General features: G+C 41.0%; 1 pseudogene; it reads left to right on the forward strand.

Moving 5' to 3' along the window:
- Positions 1–556: 556 nt before the first annotated feature.
- LOC145408746 (5S ribosomal RNA) lies at positions 557–675 on the forward strand (annotated as a pseudogene).
- The last annotated feature ends 5,462 nt before the right edge of the window (positions 676–6,137 follow it).

Consider the following 6,137-nt stretch of genomic DNA (forward strand, 5'->3'; position numbering starts at 1 on the left):
TCACAGCCTTGCCCTTAGATAGGACTATATGAGCTCTCAGCTCCCTTCCGGGAGGGTAAAAGCTGACGATCACGACCATCAAGTGATCCTGACCGACCCGGTGAATTACACACACACACACACACACACACACACACACACACATTCACCAATCCCCAACACACACACACATACAATGACAAACACATATACAGATTTGGTTTCTCTCTCTCTCTCTCTCTCTCTCTCTCTCTCTCTCTCAGGAAGTGCAGCAGTTTATGGCGGTGCAGGATGAGGAAGGAGGCGATATTATGCATGGGCTTGGCTGTTACCACGTCGTAACTAATTCCTGTTATGCTTCTCTTTTCCTCACTAACCCTGTATTTCTTAACCTCTTTATTGCCAGAGATTTTTCCTTAGATGAGTACAGGTGTCCGGAAGACGTTAAAAAATGCAAAATAAAAACATGCTATTGCGCTGTAAGTTCTTTGCAATTGCTTTATTCCCTACGGTACGGATGTCGAATGGAGTAATTTGGAGATATTTGGAGATACAGTTATTCTGAATAATTCGATTCTTCTTTACCTTCTTCTGGTTGAGTACACCGCTTCCCGTCCGGTCAGCGAAGTTAAGCAACGTTGGGTCTGGTTAGTACTTGGATGGGTGACCGCCTGGGAACACCAGATGCTGTTGGCGTCCCTACGTGTCAAGTGGGGTTGGTGGAGGATTAGTGCCCCTCCCTGTAAAACAATTAACTCTAAGCCCTTGGCCACCCCGTTTGGGATACATGGCGTCTGGCGATGGATGGATGATGATGATGATGATGATGATGATGGCGATGATGATGATAAATGAACTGTATTATACCTTGCTTCCTCACTTTTATTTATTCATTAATTTTTGGCCCTTCTCCTTTCTTTGATTCAATTTTAATATTCCGGAGATGATAGGATATTCAGCTGTATTTAAAATCTGTTAATTTATTTTGAATTATTTGCTGCAATATAATAATTATTAATAGTTATCCCTTTAACTACGCTTGAATTTCTCTCATATGAATGAAATTGTCTGTTTTTAATGGTGAATAAGCAGGGATTGTTTTTCTAGGTTCAACTCCCTGAATTACAAGACGACTATAAAGTTAAGAAAATCGTCTTGTGTTTGTCTAGGCTCTTTAAGTGCGTCCACAGAAGCAATTAGGCCGTGTCCACACCAAATGCTTGCTGGCGCGGGGGGGGGGGGGGTGCGGATGACACTTGTGCATCACTGTGACCCATACGCGACTCCACTGGACGAGGGCGGGTGCGGGCAAGAAATTCTAAGGGATACAGTGATGCAGAACTCCCGCCCGCACCAGTAAGCACCTGGTGTGGACGTGCCCTTAGGTTTATCCAGATTATTTGAACTATCTGATTAACACAGTTCTTATCCGGTAAACTGCCTTGTGTTTTCGAGAACCCAAGTGCTTCCTAGAGAGCTAAAGAATTAGTAACTCTACACTCAGGTCGCTCTGCTGGCCTAGTTACAAAGACGTCCCTCACCTACTTCCCTATCTACCGAAAGCGGGATGGTGAGCTGTAGGAGATAGTCACAATAAACTCGGATTCCACCGTGTTAATATTCCAACTGAACATAAAGATGAAGATACTACTAATTAGCCCTTTACAATAAACCTGCATTCCACCGTGTTAATATTCCAACTGAACCTAAAGATACAGATACTACCAATTAGCCCTTTACTGACAATGCTATTTTTTTTATTATCAAAGGCATCAAGTGTAACCCTAAATAAAACAGCATAGCGCCATTAACTGTTCCCTGTGTTTTTCCTTTCTAATGTCAGACAATTTTATTCGGTGTTACCTAACCACACTGATTTGAATAGTCTCTCTAATCTCCCGAAAAGCTTACTAGTCTCGTCTACAGACAAGAGGGAATAATTAACTTACGTCCTTGGGTTGAATTGGTTAATTATGCCAGAATATTTCACGTCATAATTTATTTACCGGGTACACATTTATTTATTTATTTATTTTTTTTTTTGAGAATCTCGTTGTTTTCTGATTTATATTTGTTTTCCCTCCATGGATCTTACTTTACTACTGCTGTAATTTTACTTTATCAAAACTAATTTTTCCTATATTTTCCTTTCTCTTCGGGGTAAAACGGTGGTCCAATGGTTAACATGCCCGACTTGCAACTCGAAGCACCCGAGTTCGATTCCAGGGCCGGTCAGAATCCAGGACGTAGTTTGTTTTTCCTCCTATCTCTGTTCACTCATTAATACACTTAGGGACCTGGATGTAACATTTCAAGGGAAGACTGGAAATAACACAAATCTGCCTTACTGACTTGCGTGCATTTGTTAGGCATTAATTCCATGGTTTCTGACTTTTTCTTAATTTTTCTATCTCTGTCCTGTCTCATTTCCAAGTATGCTTATTTTTTTTTTACCATTTCATTTTATTTTATTTTTATTTATGGGAAATTTGGTTCGGTTTTAACTTCTCCCAGTATCGATTTTGTTTTCTTACTTCCTGGTTTCTTTCGTCTTCCCGTAATCTTAACATTTTCTGTTTATTTTGCCTCTTCCTTGTGCATTTAATTCTTTATTCTCTCCTCTTCCTTCTTCCATTATTTCTCTCTAACTTCTTCATTATCTTCCTGTCTTCCTGCTCCTCTTCTTCAAAATATCTCCTGTCTTTTCTTCTTCCTTCTTCTCCTCATCAGCATTTCCCTGTTCATTCTCCCTTCCTTCTTTTGCTCTTCGTTCATATTTCCTTTTCATCCCTTTTCCCTTCATTCTTCTTGAGTTTTATGTCTTTCGTCTCTAATTTTCTCTGTGTTGTTTGCGTCGTTCCTTATCTTCCATCTTTTCCCTGTACCTTCTCATAAAGCTCTCCTTCTCCTTGATATTCCCATCCCTCTTCCTTTCTTCTTCATTCCTTTTGTTAGCTTTTTTCACCTTTTATCTGTCCTCTGCTGCTTCTTCGTTTTCGCTTCCTCTTCCTTCCATTATCTTAAGACCTTTCGTATCTTTATTATTATTATCATCATCATCATTATTATTATTATTATTATTTCTTTGGTACTTTTCGTTTTTCTCCTTCTGTTATGTCCTTCTCTATCCGGTTTCTCTGTGATTCTTCTTCCCTTTCTTTGGCCTTATCCTTAAAAATTTAGTTTCTCAGATATCCTTCCAGCTTCCCACTGCTTTCGCACTTCTCTGTTCGTTCACCTACTCCTTATGTTTTCTTCTCCCCCATCTTCCCTGTCTTCCATTTTCACGTTGTAGTTAATTGTACATCTTTTCTTCTTTAGTTCTCTCTCTCTTTATTTTCATCTAATTTCCTTTCGCCATTTCCTGTGTTTTAACTCTTTCTCTTCTTCCATCTTTATCTTGGCAGTTTTTTTTCGCCTGCTTCCCTTCGTCCTGCTAAAAATTAACTTCCATCATTCTCGGGTCACCTTCTCAGTCTGTCTGTCTACCCTCCTCCGTCTGTGTGTGTGTGTGTGTGTGTGTGTGTGTGTGTGTGTGTGTGTGTGTGTGTGTGTGTGTGTGTGTGTGTGTGTGTGTGTGTGTGTGTGTGTGTGTGTGTGTGTGTGTGTGTGTGTGTGTGTGTGTGTGTGTGTGTGTGTGTGTGTGTGTGTGTGTGTGTGTGTGTGTGTGTGTGTGTGTGTGTGTGTGTGTGTGTGTGTGTGTCCTTGATTCCCTTGCTTCCGTCTTTTCCCTGTTGCCTTTCTCAAAATATCTCTTCCCTCTTCCTTCCATTATCCCCCCCCCCCCATTACCTCGTCAGGACAGGATGGCTGTGGTCTGGCAGGAGTAAGGGGAAGGGGAGAGTTTGCATACGTAATTTGAGCAAGGAGAGTGCACGGTGGGGGAGACTCCAGCGATGATGGTGATGGATGTGTGTTATGTCTTGCCCGGCTGACTCGCTCGATGGAAGGATGGATGCGCCGTGGTCTGGATAGTCTTTTCTTGGATTTATTTTTCGCTTGATTCTTTCCCTTACTGGCTGGATGTGTTTGTCTTGAACCCTGTTTGTTTGGTTGCCTCGCTCGATGGGTAGATGGAAGGATGGGATGCACTTCTGTTCCGGTAGTTTTCTGTTTTGCTTATTTCTCTGGCTGAAGGCAGTTTCGTGCGGATAGATTATTCATTTATTTACCTATTTTTTCAATTATATATTTACTTACACACATTTATTTACTATTCATTTACTTATTGCTTTAATTCCCTTATTCTTGCTTCTTGATGTTTGGTCTAAGTCGTATTTTATGCCCGATTTTTTTCCATTTTCTTGCTGGATAAAGTTTGGTCTGAATTGCCTTTCTTTTTCTTTTCCTCCTTTTTTTTGGCTGGATGACGTCTGACCAAGAAACCATTTACAACGCTGGGTGGTAACCATATAACCAACCCATACGTGCTCCCTACGTGTCAACAAGTGGGTTGGTGGAGAGTTAGTGCCCCACCCCATAAAACCAATAACTCAAAGTCAAATGGCCACCTCTTAAGAGATTATGGCGTCTGGCAATAGATAGATAGATAGAGGATTTTTTTTTTTTTTTAGCGGATACAGTTTCGTCTAATTAACTGTTTTTTCTAGTTAACTTGTCTATATTTCTTCTTTTTGTGACTGGATGAAATTTGGTCTGAATAGAGCTTTTCTTTTAATCCTTTACTTTCATTTCTTGTTTTTACGGCCGTGTTTTAGTTTTCTGATTGTCTTTTTTGTTTTTATTTCTCATCATTTTTTTTTGTATCTTTCTGTGGCATAGCTGACTTTACCTTTTCTTTCTCAATTTGTCTTCGTATTTATTGGCGTTATTTTCTCCTCCTTTCTTTGTTTCGCTCATCCTTTTTAATTAAGTCTTGGGATGAGTGTGTGTGTTTATGTTGCATGACGCCGCATCCTGTGAGGGGATGGTCTCGGGGAAAAAAGGATATTCAGGCAATTCGGTTCCGAGAACTAAGTAACGATCCCTTCCTCCCACTGCACTCCGTCTCTCCACATCGTTCTCGGCCTCCCTCTCTCTCTCTCCTGCTGACACCACCTCACTCTCATACACTCTGCTAGTGTCTCTCACTCAAGACTACACTCTCCTGACTCAGAAAATGCCTGATTAAAATGTCAGTCTAACATCTGGAATTATTGTGAAGATCATAATGGCGAGCAGAGCGATATCTTCCACGAGAATAAAGCCTATGGTCACCAAAATTATCAAATCTTCCGCAGTGGTATTTTGAGACCCCAGACGAAGAGCTTAAATATACTGTTACTCTTTACCTCATTTAAATAACGTGTACTCTATTATCCTCTTAATTAAGGTGTTATAACTTGGCATCAACCTGCATTTATGTAACTCAGGATTCCCAAACGCTCAGAAAAATGACAAAATTTCGTTCAGGTTTGGATTAATGGAATGTAGTGGGTCTCCATTAATTCTTTCGTTGATTGAGCAGGCTTGTGTATTTCTCATAATGTTTATAGTGTGTCAGAATAATACCGATATACACTAACATAGGGGCAGTTTGTACCCAGGAATATAAACAACATGACATTCTTTACTCCTATTATGTTCCAAGGAGAATCTGATCCTCCACTGCGCAGCTAACACCGTCTTTGTTGGATCATGACGTCATCTTAGAACATCCTCTTCTTGCCTTATACTTACGTGACTGCGAATACGATTTTTTATTCATATCAAGGCCTTGCCACTTCCTCGCCAGCTTAAGGTCTGTGTGATCTGTGTAACGATGAAAATCTTTTTTAACCCCTGCAACCCGATGAAGTAATTTTTTTTTTTCTGTTCTTTCTGTCTCCCGACGATTTTGGCATTGTTCGATTTCCACCCATTTTTTCTTTTCCATTTCCACCTCTCTCTCTCTCTCTCTCTCTCTCTCTCTCTCTCTCTCTCTCTCTCATATCTCAGCCTGGGATGACACAAACGCCTGGGTGCTGAAGTGTTTAGTGCTGTATGCTAATCCACCCAGCCGCATGTAGGGAGCTGCGGGGGGGACGTGGAAGATAGACAGGTGAGAGAGAGAGAGAGAGAGAGAGAGAGAGAGAGAGAGAGGGGAGGGGGGGGTAAATTGGAGGTGAACATAGACGGAGGTGCTGTGTGGAGGTAAATGAAGTTGCAGCAGGTAAGCA

The sequence above is a fragment of the Coenobita brevimanus genome, chromosome 8 (assembly GCF_032717465.1).
Source record: "Coenobita brevimanus isolate Jiangsu-jjx chromosome 8, ASM3271746v2, whole genome shotgun sequence".
Classification (NCBI taxonomy): Eukaryota; Metazoa; Arthropoda; class Malacostraca; order Decapoda; family Coenobitidae; genus Coenobita; species Coenobita brevimanus.